We start from the raw sequence: 17,286 nt of genomic DNA, 5'->3' as shown, positions 1-17,286 counted from the left end.
TGTTGTTGTAGCTCTGGATACTAACCCAACAATACAACTATTTCCACCACTGGGCTTACTGCAGTCACTACTTCAACCTTTACTGAACTACCATGAAAAAAACTTTTAGACAGCTGAAGCAAGCATACTTTTAAAAAGATATCCTTTCTTATGGACGAGGGATTTGGCTGTGCGGTCATTGAGATTTCATACTTCTTCTTGGAGCTGCAGGGGGATTAGCTCAAATGGTAGAGCGCTCGCTTAGCATGTGAGAGGTAGCGGGATCGATGCCCGCATCCTCCAACTATTTAGTTTGGTTCAATCAGCACACATTGTTGTTGTAGCTCTGGATACTAACCCAACAATACAACTATTTCCACCACTGGGCTTACTGCAGTCACTACTTCAACCTTTACTGAACTACCATGAAAAATACTTTTAGACAGCTGAAGCAAGCATACTTTTTAAAAAAAGTATCCTTTCTTATGGACGAGGGATTTGGCAGTGCGGTCATTGAGATTTCATACTTCTTGTTGGAGGCGCAGGGGATTAGCTCAAATGGTAGAGCGCTCGCTTAGCATGTGAGAGGTAGCGGGATCGATGCCTGCATCCTCCAACTATTTAGTTTGGTTCAATCAGCACACATTGTTGTTGTAGCTCTGGATACTAACCCAACAATACAACTATTTCCACCACTGGGCTTACTGCAGTCACTACTTCAACCTTTACTGAACTACCATGAAAAATACTTTTAGACAGCTGAAGCAAGCATACTTTTAAAAAAGTATCCTTTCTTATGGACGAGGGATTTGGCAGTGCGGTCATTGAGATTTCATACTTCTTGTTGAAGGCGCAGGGGATTAGCTCAAATGGTAGAGCGCTTGTTTAGCATGTGAGAGGTAGCGGGATTGATGCCTGCATCCTCCAACTATTTAGTTTGGTTCAATCAGCACACATTGTTGTTGTAGCTCTGGATACTAACCCAACAATACAACTATTTCCACCACTGGGCTTACTGCAGTCACTACTTCAACCTTTACTGAACTACCATGAAAAAACTTTTAGACAGCTGAAGCAAGCATACTTTTAAAAAATTATCCTTTCTTATGGACGAGGGATTTGGCAGTGCGGTCATTGAGATTTCATACTTCTTGTTGGAGGTGCAGGGGGATTAGCTCAAATGGTAGAGCGCTCACTTAGCATGTGAGAGGTAGCGGGATCGATGCCTGCATCCTCCAACTATTTAGTTTGGTTCAATCAGCACACATTGTTGTTGTAGCTCTGGATACTAACCCAACAATACAACTATTTCCACCACTGGGCTTACTGCAGTCACTACTTCAACCTTTACTGAACTACCATGAAAAATACTTTTAGACAGCTGAAGCAAGCATACTTTTAAAAAAGTATCCTTTCTTATGGACGAGGGATTTGGCAGTGCAGTCATTGAGATTTCATACTTCTTGTTGAAGGCGCAGGGGATTAGCTCAAATGGTAGAGCGCTCGCTTAGCATGTGAGAGGTAGCGGGATTTATGCCTGCATCCTCCAACTATTTAGTTTGGTTCAATCAGCACACATTGTTGTTGTAGCTCTGGATACTAACCCAACAATACAACTATTTCCACCACTGGGCTTACTGCAGTCACTACTTCAACCTTTACTGAACTACCATGAAAAAACTTTTAGACAGCTGAAGCAAGCATACTTTAAAAAAATTATCCTTTCTTATGGACGAGGGATTTGGCAGTGCGGTCATTGAGATTTCATACTTCTGATTGGAGCTGCAGGGGGATTAGCTCAAATGGTAGAGCGCTCGCTTAGCATGTGAGAGGTAGCGGGATCGATGCCTGCATCCTCCAACTATTTAGTTTGGTTCAATCAGCACACATTGTTGTTGTAGCTCTGGATACTAACCCAACAATACAACTATTTCCACCACTGGGCTTACTGCAGTCACTACTTCAACCTTTACTGAACTACCATGAAAAATACTTTTAGACAGCTGAAGCAAGCATACTTTTTAAAAATTATCCTTTCTTATGGACGAGGGATTTGGCAGTGCGGTCATTGAGATTTCATACTTCTTGTTGGAGCGCAGGGGGATTAGCTCAAATGGTAGAGCGCTCGCTTAGCATGTGAGAGGTAGCGGGATCGATGCCCGCATCCTCCAACTATTTAGTTTGGTTCAATCAGCACACATTGTTGTTGTAGCTCTGGATACTAACCCAACAATACAACTATTTCCACCACTGGGCTTACTGCAGTCACTACTTCAACCTTTACTGAACTACCATGAAAAATACTTTTAGACAGCTGAAGCAAGCATACTTTAAAAAAAGTATCCTTTCTTATGGACGAGGGATTTGGCAGTGCGGTCATTGAGATTTCATACTTCTTGTTGGAGGCGCAGGGGGATTAGCTCAAATGGTAGAGCGCTTGCTTAGCATGTGAGAGGTAGCGGGATTGATGCCTGCATCCTCCAACTATTTAGTTTGGTTCAATCAGCACACATTGTTGTTGTAGCTCTGGATACTAACCCAACAATACAACTATTTCCACCACTGGGCTTACTGCAGTCACTACTTCAACCTTTACTGAACTACCATGAAAAATACTTTTAGACAGCTGAAGCAAGCATACTTTTAAAAAAGTATCCTTTCTTATGGACGAGGGATTTGGCAGTGCGGTCATTGAGATTTCATACTTCTTGTTGGAGGCGCAGGGGGATTAGCTCAAATGGTAGAGCGCTCGCTTAGCATGTGAGAGGTAGCGGGATCGATGCCTGCATCCTCCAACTATTTAGTTTGGTTCAATCAGCACACATTGTTGTTGTAGCTCTGGATACTAACCCAACAATACAACTATTTCCACCACTGGGCTTACTGCAGTCACTACTTCAACCTTTACTGAACTACCATGAAAAATACTTTTAGACAGCTGAAGCAAGCATACTTTTAAAAAAGTATCCTTTCTTATGGACGAGGGATTTGGCAGTGCAGTCATTGAGATTTCATACTTCTTGTTGAAGGCGCAGGGGATTAGCTCAAATGGTAGAGCGCTCGTTTAGCATGTGAGAGGTAGCGGGATTTATGCCTGCATCCTCCAACTATTTAGTTTGGTTCAATCAGCACACATTGTTGTTGTAGCTCTGGATACTAACCCAACAATACAACTATTTCCACCACTGGGCTTACTGCAGTCACTACTTCAACCTTTACTGAACTACCATGAAAAAAACTTTTAGACAGCTGAAGCAAGCATACTTTTAAAAAATTATCCTTTCTTATGGACGAGGGATTTGGCAGTGCGGTCATTGAGATTTCATACTTCTTGTTGGAGCTGCAGGGGATTAGCTCAAATGGTAGAGCGCTTGCTTAGCATGCGAGAGGTAGCGGGATCGATGCCTGCATCCTCCAACTATTTAGTTTAGTTCAATCAGCACACATTGTTGTTGTAGCTCTGGATACTAACCCAACAATACAACTATTTCCACCACTGGGCTTACTGCAGTCACTACTTCAACCTTTACTGAACTACCATGAAAAATACTTTTAGACAGCTGAAGCAAGCATACTTTTAAAAATTATCCTTTCTTATGGACGAGGGATTTGGCAGTGCGGTCATTGAGATTTCATACTTCTGATTGGAGGCTGCAGGGGGATTAGCTCAAATGGTAGAGCGCTCGCTTCGCATGTGAGAGGTAGCGGGATCGATGCCCGCATCCTCCAACTATTTAGTTTGGTTCAATCAGCACACATTGTTGTTGTAGCTCTGGATACTAACCCAACAATACAACTATTTCCACCACTGGGCTTACTGCAGTCACTACTTCAACCTTTACTGAACTACCATGAAAAATACTTTTAGACAGATGAAGCAAGCATACTTTTTAAAAAGTATCCTTTCTTATGGACGAGGGATTTGGCAGTGCGGTCATTGAGATTTCATACTTCTTGTTGGAGGTGCAGGGGGATTAGCTCAAATGGTAGAGCGCTCGCTTAGCATGTGAGAGGTAGCGGGATCGATGCCTGCATCCTCCAACTATTTAGTTTGGTTCAATCAGCACACATTGTTGTTGTAGCTCTGGATACTAACCCAACAATACAACTATTTCCACCACTGGGCTTACTGCAGTCACTACTTCAACCTTTACTGAACTACCATGAAAAATACTTTTAGACAGATGAAGCAAGCATACTTTTAAAAAAAGTATCCTTTCTTATGGACGAGGGATTTGGCAGTGCGGTCATTGAGATTTCATACTTCTTGTTGAAGGCGCAGGGGGATTAGCTCAAATGGTAGAGCGCTTGTTTAGCATGTGAGAGGTAGCGGGATTGATGCCCGCATCCTCCAACTATTTAGTTTGGTTCAATCAGCACACATTGTTGTTGTAGCTCTGGATACTAACCCAACAATACAACTATTTCCACCACTGGGCTTACTGCAGTCACTACTTCAACCTTTACTGAACTACCATGAAAAAACTTTTAGACAGCTGAAGCAAGCATACTTTTAAAAAATTATCCTTTCTTATGGACGAGGGATTCGGCAGTGCGGTCATTGAGATTTCATACTTCATGTTGGAGGTGCAGGGGGATTAGCTCAAATGGTAGAGCGCTCGCTTAGCATGTGAGAGGGAGAGGGATCGATGCCTGCATCCTCCAACTATTTAGTTTGGTTCAATCAGCACACATTGTTGTTGTAGCTCTGGATACTAACCCAACAATACAACTATTTCCACCACTGGGCTTACTGCAGTCACTACTTCAACCTTTACTGAACTACCATGAAAAATACTTTTAGACAGCTGAAGCAAGCATACTTTTAAAAAAGTATCCTTTCTTATGGACGAGGGATTTGGCAGTGCAGTCATTGAGATTTCATACTTCTTGTTGAAGGCGCAGGGGGATTAGCTCAAATGGTAGAGCGCTCGTTTAGCATGTGAGAGGTAGCGGGATTTATGCCTGCATCCTCCAACTATTTAGTTTGGTTCAATCAGCACACATTGTTGTTGTAGCTCTGGATACTAACCCAACAATACAACTATTTCCACCACTGGGCTTACTGCAGTCACTACTTCAACCTTTACTGAACTACCATGAAAAAAACTTTTAGACAGCTGAAGCAAGCATACTTTTAAAAAGATATCCTTTCTTATGGACGAGGGATTTGGCAGTGCGGTCATTGAGATTTCATACTTCTTATTGGAGGCACAGGGGGATTAGCTCAAATGGTAGAGCGCTTGCTTAGCATGTGAGAGGTAGCGGGATCGATGCCCGCATCCTCCAACTATTTAGTTTAGTTCAATCAGCACACATTGTTGTTGTAGCTCTGGATACTAACCCAACAATACAACTATTTCCACCACTGGGCTTACTGCAGTCACTACTTCAACCTTTACTGAACTACCATGAAAAATACTTTTAGACAGCTGAAGCAAGCATACTTTAAAAAAAAAAGTATCCTTTCTTATGGACGAGGGATTTGGCAGTGCGGTCATTGAGATTTCATACTTCTTGTTGGAGGCGCAGGGGATTAGCTCAAATGGTAGAGCGCTCGCTTAGCATGTGAGAGGTAGCGGGATCGATGCCTGCATCCTCCAACTATTTAGTTTGGTTCAATCAGCACACATTGTTGTTGTAGCTCTGGATACTAACCCAACAATACAACTATTTCCACCACTGGGCTTACTGCAGTCACTACTTCAACCTTTACTGAACTACCATGAAAAATACTTTTAGACAGATGAAGCAAGCATACTTTTAAAAAAGTATCCTTTCTTATGGACGAGGGATTTGGCAGTGCGGTCATTGAGATTTCATACTTCTTGTTGAAGGCGCAGGGGATTAGCTCAAATGGTAGAGCGCTTGTTTAGCATGTGAGAGGTAGCGGGATTGATGCCTGCATCCTCCAACTATTTAGTTTGGTTCAATCAGCACACATTGTTGTTGTAGCTCTGGATACTAACCCAACAATACAACTATTTCCACCACTGGGCTTACTGCAGTCACTACTTCAACCTTTACTGAACTACCATGAAAAAACTTTTAGACAGCTGAAGCAAGCATACTTTTAAAAAAATTATCCTTTCTTATGGACGAGGGATTTGGCAGTGCGGTCATTGAGATTTCATACTTCTTGTTGGAGGTGCAGGGGGATTAGCTCAAATGGTAGAGCGCTCGCTTAGCATGTGAGAGGTAGCGGGATCGATGCCTGCATCCTCCAACTATTTAGTTTGGTTCAATCAGCACACATTGTTGTTGTAGCTCTGGATACTAACCCAACAATACAACTATTTCCACCACTGGGCTTACTGCAGTCACTACTTCAACCTTTACTGAACTACCATGAAAAATACTTTTAGACAGCTGAAGCAAGCATACTTTTTAAAAATATCCTTTCTTATGGACGAGGGATTTGGCAGTGCGGTCATTGAGATTTCATACTTCTTGTTGGAGGCGCAGGGGATTAGCTCAAATGGTAGAGCGCTCGCTTAGCATGTGAGAGGTAGCGGGATCGATGCCTGCATCCTCCAACTATTTAGTTTGGTTCAATCAGCACACATTGTTGTTGTAGCTCTGGATACTAACCCAACAATACAACTATTTCCACCACTGGGCTTACTGCAGGCACTACTTCAACCTTTACTGAACTACCATGAAAAATACTTTTAGACAGATGAAGCAAGCATACTTTAAAAAAAGTATCCTTTCTTATGGACGAGGGATTTGGCAGTGCGGTCATTGAGATTTCATACTTCTTGTTGGAGGTGCAGGGGATTAGCTCAAATGGTAGAGCGCTCGCTTAGCATGTGAGAGGTAGCGGGATCGATGCCTGCATCCTCCAACTATTTAGTTTGGTTCAATCAGCACACATTGTTGTTGTAGCTCTGGATACTAACCCAACAATACAACTATTTCCACCACTGGGCTTACTGCAGTCACTACTTCAACCTTTACTGAACTACCATGAAAAATACTTTTAGACAGCTGAAGCAAGCATACTTTTTAAAAAAAAGTATCCTTTCTTATGGACGAGGGATTTGGCAGTGCGGTCATTGAGATTTCATACTTCTTGTTGGAGGCACAGGGGGATTAGCTCAAATGGTAGAGTGCTTGCTTAGCATGTGAGATGTAGCGGGATCGATGCCTGCATCCTCCAACTATTTAGTTTGGTTCAATCAGCACACATTGTTGTTGTAGCTCTGGATACTAACCCAACAATACAACTATTTCCACCACTGGGCTTACTGCAGTCACTACTTCAACCTTTACTGAACTACCATGAAAAATACTTTTAGACAGCTGAAGCAAGCATACTTTTAAAAAAGTATCCTTTCTTATGGACGAGGGATTTGGCAGTGCGGTCATTGAGATTTCATACTTCTTGTTGGAGGCGCAGGGGGATTAGCTCAAATGGTAGAGCGCTCGCTTAGCATGTGAGAGGTAGCGGGATTTATGCCTGCATCCTCCAACTATTTAGTTTGGTTCAATCAGCACACATTGTTGTTGTAGCTCTGGATACTAACCCAACAATACAACTATTTCCACCACTGGGCTTACTGCAGTCACTACTTCAACCTTTACTGAACTACCATGAAAAATACTTTTAGACAGCTGAAGCAAGCATACTTTTTAAAAATTATCCTTTCTTATGGACGAGGGATTTGGCAGTGCGGTCATTGAGATTTCATACTTCTTGTTGGAGCTGCAGGGGGATTAGCTCAAATGGTAGAGTGCTCGCTTAGCATGTGAGAGGTAGCGGGATCGATGCCTGCATCCTCCAACTATTTAGTTTGGTTCAATCAGCACACATTGTTGTTGTAGCTCTGGATACTAACCCAACAATACAACTATTTCCACCACTGGGCTTACTGCAGTCACTACTTCAACCTTTACTGAACTACCATGAAAAATACTTTTAGACAGCTGAAGCAAGCATACTTTTTAAAAAATGGACGTATCCTTTCTTATGGAACAGGGGGATTTCAAATGGCAGAGCACTCACTTAGCGGGATCGATGCCTGCATCCTCCAACTATTTAGAGATTTCATACTTCTTTCATTTGGAGGCACAGGGGGATTAGCTCAAATGGTAGAGCGCTTGCTTAGCATGTGAGAGGTAGCGGGATCGATGCCTGCATCCTCCAACTATTTAGTTTGGTTCAATCAGCACACATTGTTGTTGTAGCTCTGGATACTAACCCAACAATACAACTATTTCCACCACTGGGCTTACTGCAGTCACTACTTCAACCTTTACTGAACTACCATGAAAAAAACTTTTAGACAGCTGAAGCAAGCATACTTTTTAAAAAGTATCCTTTCTAATGGACGAGGGATTTGGCAGTGCGGTCATTGAGATTTCATACTTCTTGTTGAAGGAACAGGGGGATTAGCTCAAATGGTAGAGCGCTCACTTAGCATGTGAGAGGGAACGAGATTGATGCCTGCATCCTCCAACTATTTAGTTTGGTTCAATCAGCATACATTGTTGTTGTAGCTCTGGATACTAACCCAACAATACAACTATTTCCACCACTGGGCTTACTGCAGTCACTACTTCAACCTTTACTGAACTACCATGAAAAATACTTTTAGACAGCTGAAGCAAGCATACTTTTTAAAAATTATCCTTTCTTATGGACGAGGGATTTGGCAGTGCGGTCATTGAGATTTCATACTTCTGATTGGAGCTGCAGGGGGATTAGCTCAAATGGTAGAGCGCTCGCTTAGCATGTGAGAGGTAGTGGGATTGATGCCTGCATCATCCAACTATTTAGTTTGGTTCAATCAGCACACATTGTTGTTGTAGCTCTGGATACTAACCCAACAATACAACTATTTCCACCACTGGGCTTACTGCAGTCACTACTTCAACCTTTACTGAACTACCATGAAAAATACTTTTAGACAGCTGAAGCAAGTATCCTTTCTTAGGGACGAGGGATTTGGCAGTGCGGTAATTGAGATTTCATACTTCTTATTGGAGGCACAGGGGGAGTAGCTCAAATGGTAGAGCGCTCACTTAGCATGTGAGAGGTAGCGGGATCGATGCCTGCATCCTCAAACTATTTAGTTTGGTTCAATCAGCACACATTGTTGTTGTAGCTCTGGATACTAACCCAACAAAACAACTATTTCCACCACTGGGCTTACTGCAGTCCCTACTTCAACCTTTACTGAACTACCATGAAAAATACTTTTAGACAGATGAAGCAAGCATACTTTTAAAAAAAGTATCCTTTCTTATGGACGAGGGATTTGGCAGTGAGGACATTGAGATTTCATACTTCTTGTTGGAGGCACAGGGGGATTAGCTCAAATGGTAGAGCGCTCGCTTAGCATGTGAGATGTGGCGGGATCGATGCCTGCATTCTCCAACTATTTAGTTTGGTTCAATCAGCACACATTGTTGTTGTAGCTCTGGATACTAACCCAACAATACAACTATTTCCACCACTGGGCTTACTGCAGTCACTACTTCAACCTTTACTGAACTACCATGAAAAATATTTTTAGAGAGCTGAAGCAAGCATACTTTAAAAAAAGTATCCTTTCTTATGGACGAGGGATTTGGCAGTGCGGTCATTGAGATTTCATACTTCTTGTTGGAGGCGCAGGGGGATTAGCTCAAATGGTAGAGCGCTCGCTTAGCATGTGAGAGGTAGCGGGATCGATGCCTGCATCCTCCAACTATTTAGTTTGGTTCAATCAGCACACATTGTTGTTGTAGCTCTGGATACTAACCCAACAATACAACTATTTCCACCACTGGGCTTACTGCAGTCACTACTTCAACCTTTACTGAACTACCATGAAAAAAACTTTTAGACAGCTGAAGCAAGCATACTTTTTAAAAATTATCCTTTCTTATGGACGAGGGATTTGGCAGTGCGGTCATTGAGATTTCATACTTCTTATTGGAGCTGCAGGGGGATTAGCTCAAATGGTAGAGTGCTCGCTTCGCATGCGAGAGGTAGCGGGATCGATGCCCGCATCCTCCAACTATTTAGTTTAGTTCAATCAGCACACATTGTTGTTGTAGCTCTGGATACTAACCCAACAATACAACTATTTCCACCACTGGGCATACTGCAGTCACTACTTCAACCTTTACTGAACTACCATGAAAAATACTTTTAGACAGCTGAAGCAAGCATACTTTTTAAAAATTAACCTTTCTTATGGACGAGGGATTTGGCAGTGCGGTCATTGAGATTTCATACTTCTTGTTGAAAGTGCAGGGGGATTAGCTCAAATGGTAGAGTGCTCGCTTAGCATGTGATAGGTAGTGGGATTGATGCCTGCATCCTCCAACTATTTAGATTGGTTCAATCAGCACACATTGTTGTTATAGCTCTGGATACTAACCCAACAATACAACTATTTCCACCACTGGGCTTACTACAGTCACTACTTCAACCTTTACTGAAGTACCATGAAAAATACTTTTAGACAGCTTAAGCAAGCATACTTTTCTTATGGAAGGGATTTGGCAGTGCAGTCATTGAGATTTCATACTTCTTGTTGATCCTTTCTTATGGATCCTCCAACTATTTAGAGGGATTTGGCAGTGCGGTCATTGAGATTTCATACTTCATGTTGGAGGCACAGGGGGATTAGCTCAAATGGTAGAGCGCTCGCTTAGCATGTGAGAGGTAGCGGGATCGATGCCTGCATCCTCCAACTATTTAGTTTGGTTCAATCAGCACACATTGTTGTTGTAGCTCTGGATACTAACCCAACAATACAACTATTTCCACCACTGGGCTTACTGCAGTCACTACTTCAACCTTTACTGAACTACCATGAAAAAACTTTTAGACAGCTGAAGCAAGCATACTTTTTAAAAAGTATCCTTTCTTATGGACGAGGGATTTGGCAGTGCGGTCATTGAGATTTCATACTTCTTGTTGGAGGAACAGGGGGATTAGCTCAAATGGTAGAGCGCTCACTTAGCATGTGAGAGGTAGCGGGATTGATGCCTGCATCCTCCAACTATTTAGTTTGGTTCAATCAGCACACATTGTTGTTGTAGCTCTGGATACTAACCCAACAATACAACTATTTCCACCACTGGGCTTACTGCAGTCACTACTTCAACCTTTACTGAACTACCATGAAAAATACTTTTAGACAGCTGAAGCAAGCATACTTTTTAAAAATTATCCTTTCTTATGGACGAGGGATTTGGCAGTGCGGTCATTGAGATTTCATACTTCTGATTGGAGCTGCAGGGGGATTAGCTCAAATGGTAGAGCGCTCGCTTAGCATGTGAGAGGTAGTGGGATTGATGCCTGCATCCTCCAACTATTTAGTTTGGTTCAATCAGCACACATTGTTGTTGTAGCTCTGGATACTAACCCAACAATACAACTATTTCCACCACTGGGCTTACTGCAGTCACTACTTCAACCTTTACTGAACTACCATGAAAAATACTTTTAGACAGCTGAAGCAAGTATTTTAAAAAAGTATCCTTTCTTAGGGACGAGGGATTTGGCAGTGCGGTCATTGAGATTTCATACTTCTTATTGGAGGCACAGGGGGAGTAGCTCAAATGGTAGAGCGCTCACTTAGCATGTGAGAGGTAGCGGGATCGATGCCTGCATCCTCAAACTATTTAGTTTGGTTCAATCAGCACACATTGTTGTTGTAGCTCTGGATACTAACCCAACAAAACAACTATTTCCACCACTGGGCTTACTGCAGTCCCTACTTCAACCTTTACTGAACTACCATGAAAAATACTTTTAGACAGATGAAGCAAGCATACTTTTAAAAAAAGTATCCTTTCTTATGGACGAGGGATTTGGCAGTGAGGTCATTGAGATTTCATACTTCTTGTTGGAGGCACAGGGGGATTAGCTCAAATGGTAGAGCGCTCGCTTAGCATGTGAGAGGTAGCGGGATCGATGCCTGCATCCTCCAACTATTTAGTTTGGTTCAATCAGCACACATTGTTGTTGTAGCTCTGGATACTAACCCAACAATACAACTATTTCCACCACTGGGCTTACTGCAGTCACTACTTCAACCTTTACTGAACTACCATGAAAAATACTTTTAGACAGCTGAAGCAAGCATACTTTAAAAAAGTATCCTTTCTTATGGACGAGGGATTTGGCAGTGCGGTCATTGAGATTTCATACTTCTTGTTGGAGGCGCAGGGGGATTAGCTCAAATGGTAGAGCGCTCGCTTAGCATGTGAGAGGTAGCGGGATCGATGCCTGCATCCTCCAACTATTTAGTTTGGTTCAATCAGCACACATTGTTGTTGTAGCTCTGGATACTAACCCAACAATACAACTATTTCCACCACTGGGCTTACTGCAGTCACTACTTCAACCTTTACTGAACTACCATGAAAAATACTTTTAGACAGCTGAAGCAAGCATACTTTTTAAAAATTATCCTTTCTTATGGACGAGGGATTTGGCAGTGCGGTCATTGAGATTTCATACTTCTGATTGGAGCTGCAGGGGGATTAGCTCAAATGGTAGAGTGCTCGCTTAGCATGTGAGAGGTAGCGGGATCGATGCCTGCATCCTCCAACTATTTAGTTTGGTTCAATCAGCACACATTGTTGTTGTAGCTCTGGATACTAACCCAACAATACAACTATTTCCACCACTGGGCTTACTGCAGTCACTACTTCAACCTTTACTGAACTACCATGAAAAATACTTTTAGACAGCTGAAGCAAGCATACTTTTTAAAAAGTATCCTTTCTTATGGACGAGGGATTTGGCATTGCGGTCATTGAGATTTCATACTTCTTGTTGGAGGCGCAGGGGGATTATCTCAAATGGTAGAGCTCTCGCTTAGCATGTGAGAGGTAGCGGGATCGATGCCTGCATCCTCCAACTGTTTAGTTTGGTTCAATCAGCACACATTGTTGTTGTAGCTCTGGATACTAACCCAACAATACAACTATTTCCACCACTGGGCTTACTGCAGTCACTACTTCAACCTTTACTGAACTACCATGAAAAATACTTTTAGACAGCTGAAGCAAGCATACTTTTAAAAAATTATCCTTTCTTATGGACGAGGGATTTGGCAGTGCGGTCATTGAGATTTCATACTTTTCATTGGAGCTGCAGGGGGATTAGCTCAAATGGTAGAGCGCTCGCTTAGCATGTGAGAGGTAGTGGGATCGATGCCCGCATCCTCCAACTATTTAGTTTGGTTCAATCAGCACACATTGTTGTTGTAGCTCTGGATACTAACCCAACAATACAACTATTTCCACCACTGGGCTTACTGCAGTCACTACTTCAACCTTTACTGAACTACCATGAAAAATACTTTTAGACAGCTGAAGCAAGCATACTTTTTAAAAAGTATCCTTTCTTATGGACGAGGGATTTGGCAGTGCGGTCATTGAGATTTCATACTTCTTATTGGAGCAGAGGGGGATTAGCTCAAATGGTAGAGCGCTCGCTTAGCATGTGAGAGGTAGCGGGATCGATGCCTGCATCCTCCAACTATTTAGTTTGGTTCAATCAGCACACATTGTTGTTGTAGCTCTGGATACTAACCCAACAATACAACTATTTCCACCACTGGGCTTACTGCAGTCACTACTTCAACCTTTACTGAACTACCATGAAAAATACTTTTAGACAGCTGAAGCAAGCATACTTTTTAAAAAGTATCCTTTCTTATGGACGAGGGATTTGGCAGTGCGGTCATTGAGATTTCATACTTCTTGTTGGAGGTGCAGGGGGATTAGCTCAAATGGTAGAGTGCTCGCTTAGCATGTGAGAGGTAGTGGGATTGATGCCTGCATCCTCCAACTATTTAGTTTGGTTCAATCAGCACACATTGTTGTTGTAGCTCTGGATACTAACCCAACAATACAACTATTTCCACCACTGGGCTTACTGCAGTCACTACTTCAACCTTTACTGAACTACCATGAAAAATACTTTTAGACAGCTGAAGCAAGTATCCTTTCTTAGGGACGAGGGATTTGGCAGTGCGGTCATTGAGATTTCATACTTCTTATTGGAAGCAGAGGGGGATTAGCTCAAATGGTAGAGCGCTCGCTTAGCATGTGAGAGGTAGCGGGATCGATGCCTGCATCCTCAAACTATTTAGTTTGGTTCAATCAGCACACATTGTTGTTGTAGCTCTGGATACTAACCCAACAATACAACTATTTCCACCACTGGGCTTACTGCAGTCACTACTTCAACCTTTACTGAACTACCATGAAAAATACTTTTAGACAGCTGAAGCAAGCATACTTTTTAAAAAGTATCCTTTCTTATGGACGAGGGATTTGGCAGTGCGGTCATTGAGATTTCATACTTCTGATTGGAGCTGCAGGGGGATTAGCTCAAATGGTAGAGCTCACGCTTAGCATGTGAGAGGTAGCGGGATCGATGCCTGCATCCTCCAACTATTTAGTTTGGTTCAATCAGCACACATTGTTGTTGTAGCTCTGGATACTAACCCAACAATACAACTATTTCCACCACTGGGCTTACTGCAGTCACTACTTCAACCTTTACTGAACTACCATGAAAAATACTTTTAGACAGCTGAAGCAAGCATACTTTTAAAAAATTATCCTTTCTTATGGACGAGGGATTTGGCAGTGCGGTCATTGAGATTTCATACTTCTTGTTGGAGCGCAGGGGGATTAGCTCAAATGGTAGAGCGCTCGCTTAGCATGTGAGAGGTAGCGGGATCGATGCCTGCATCCTCCAACTATTTAGTTTGGTTCAATCAGCACACATTGTTGTTGTAGCTCTGGATACTAACCCAACAATACAACTATTTCCACCACTGGGCTTACTGCAGTCACTACTTCAACCTTTACTGAACTACCATGAAAAATACTTTTAGACAGCTGAAGCAAGCATACTTTTTAAAAAAGTATCCTTTCTTATGGACGAGGGATTTGGCAGTGCGGTCATTGAGATTTCATACTTCTTGTTGGAGGCACAGGGGGATTAGCTCAAATGGTAGAGCGCTCGCTTAGCATGTGAGAGGTAGCGGGATCGATGCCTGCATCCTCCAACTATTTAGTTTGGTTCAATCAGCACACATTGTTGTTGTAGCTCTGGATACTAACCCAACAATACAACTATTTCCACCACTGGGCTTACTGCAGTCACTACTTCAACCTTTACTGAACTACCATGAAAAATACTTTTAGACAGCTGAAGCAAGCATACTTTTTAAAAAGTATCCTTTCTTATGGACGAGGGATTTGGCAGTGCGGTCATTGAGATTTCATACTTCTTGTTGGAGGCGCAGGGGGATTAGCTCAAATGGTAGAGCGCTCGCTTAGCATGTGAGAGGTAGCGGGATCGATGCCTGCATCCTCCAACTATTTAGTTTGGTTCAATCAGCACACATTGTTGTTGTAGCTCTGGATACTAACCCAACAATACAACTATTTCCACCACTGGGCTTACTGCAGTCACTACTTCAACCTTTACTGAACTACCATGAAAAATACTTTTAGACAGCTGAAGCAAGCATACTTTTTAAAAATTATCCTTTCTTATGGACGAGGGATTTGGCAGTGCGGTCATTGAGATTTCATACTTCTTGTTGGAGGCGCAGGGGGATTAGCTCAAATGGTAGAGCGCCCGCTTAGCATGTGAGAGGTAGCGGGATCGATGCCTGCATCCTCCAACTATTTAGTTTGGTTCAATCAGCACACATTGTTGTTGTAGCTCTGGATACTAACCCAACAATACAACTATTTCCACCACTGGGCTTACTGCAGTCACTACTTCAACCTTTACTGAACTACCATGAAAAAACTTTTTAGACAGCTGAAGCAAGCATACTTTTTAAAAATTATCCTTTCTTATGGACGAGGGATTTGGCAGTGCGGTCATTGAGATTTCATACTTCTTGTTGGAAGCACAGGGGGATTAGCTCAAATGGTAGAGCGCTCGCTTAGCATGTGAGAGGTAGCGGGATCGATGCCTGCATCCTCCAACTATTTAGTTTGGTTCAATCAGCACACATTGTTGTTGTAGCTCTGGATACTAACCCAACAATACAACTATTTCCACCACTGGGCTTACTGCAGTCACTACTTCAACCTTTACTGAACTACCATGAAAAATACTTTTAGACAGCTGAAGCAAGCATACTTTTAAAAATTATCCTTTCTTATGGACGAGGGATTTGGCAGTGCGGTCATTGAGATTTCATACTTCTTGATTGGAGCTGCAGGGGATTAGCTCAAATGGTAGAGCGCTCGCTTAGCATGTGAGAGGTAGTGGGATCGATGCCTGCATCCTCCAACTATTTAGTTTGGTTCAATCAGCACACATTGTTGTTGTAGCTCTGGATACTAACCCAACAATACAACTATTTCCACCACTGGGCTTACTGCAGTCACTACTTCAACCTTTACTGAACTACCATGAAAAATACTTTTAGACAGCTGAAGCAAGCATACTTTTAAAAAATTATCCTTTCTTATGGACGAGGGATTTGGCAGTGCGGTCATTGAGATTTCATACTTCTTCTTGGAGCTGCAGGGGGATTAGCTCAAATGGTAGAGCGCTCGCTTAGCATGCGAGAGGTAGCGGGATCGATGCCCGCATCCTCCAACTATTTAGTTTGGTTCAATCAGCACACATTGTTGTTGTAGCTCTGGATACTAACCCAACAATACAACTATTTCCACCACTGGGCTTACTGCAGTCACTACTTCAACCTTTACTGAACTACCATGAAAAATACTTTTAGACAGCTGAAGCAAGTATCCTTTCTTAGGGACGAGGGATTTGGCAGTGCGGTCATTGAGATTTCATACTTCTTATTGGAGGCACAGGGGATTAGCTCAAATGGTAGAGTGCTCGCTTAGCATGTGAGAGGTAGCGGGATCGATGCCTGCATCCTCCAACTATTTAGTTTGGTTCAATCAGCACACATTGTTGTTGTAGCTCTGGATACTAACCCAACAATACAACTATTTCCACCACTGGGCTTACTGCAGTCACTACTTCAACCTTTACTGAACTACCATGAAAAATACTTTTAGACAGCTGAAGCAAGCATACTTTTTAAAAATTATCCTTTCTTATGGACGAGGGATTTGGCAGTGCGGTCATTGAGATTTCATACTTCTTGTTGGAAGCACAGGGGGATTAGCTCAAATGGTAGAGCGCTCCCTTAGCATGAGAGAGGTAGGGATTGATGCCTGCATCCTCCAACTATTTAGTTTGGTTCAATCATTGTTGTTGTAGCTCTGGATACTAACCCAACAATACAACTATTTCCACCACTGGGCTTACTGCAGTCACTACTTCAACCTTTACTG

The 17,286-nt window shown here is 42.5% G+C and overlaps 5 non-coding genes across 5 annotated transcripts; all 5 read left to right on the top strand.

The window, feature by feature from the left end:
* The first annotated feature begins 209 nt into the window (after nt 1–209).
* On the top strand, nt 210–282 carry trnaa-agc. The gene has a single exon. It is a non-coding gene; the product is annotated as a tRNA-Ala (tRNA).
* A 1,795-nt stretch (nt 283–2,077) lies between these two features.
* trnaa-agc lies at nt 2,078–2,150 on the top strand. Its single transcript has one exon. It is a non-coding gene; the product is annotated as a tRNA-Ala (tRNA).
* A 1,485-nt stretch (nt 2,151–3,635) lies between these two features.
* On the top strand, nt 3,636–3,708 carry trnaa-cgc. The gene has a single exon. It is a non-coding gene; the product is annotated as a tRNA-Ala (tRNA).
* A 6,204-nt stretch (nt 3,709–9,912) lies between these two features.
* trnaa-cgc lies at nt 9,913–9,985 on the top strand. Its single transcript has one exon. It is a non-coding gene; the product is annotated as a tRNA-Ala (tRNA).
* A 6,515-nt stretch (nt 9,986–16,500) lies between these two features.
* Nucleotides 16,501–16,573, top strand: trnaa-agc. The gene has a single exon. It is a non-coding gene; the product is annotated as a tRNA-Ala (tRNA).
* Nucleotides 16,574–17,286: the final 713 nt, after the last annotated feature.

The sequence above is a fragment of the Oncorhynchus gorbuscha genome, unplaced genomic scaffold, assembly GCF_021184085.1.
Source record: "Oncorhynchus gorbuscha isolate QuinsamMale2020 ecotype Even-year unplaced genomic scaffold, OgorEven_v1.0 Un_scaffold_1990, whole genome shotgun sequence".
Lineage (NCBI taxonomy): Eukaryota > Metazoa > Chordata > Actinopteri > Salmoniformes > Salmonidae > Oncorhynchus > Oncorhynchus gorbuscha.
This window is presented reverse-complemented; position numbering and strand designations above follow the sequence as displayed.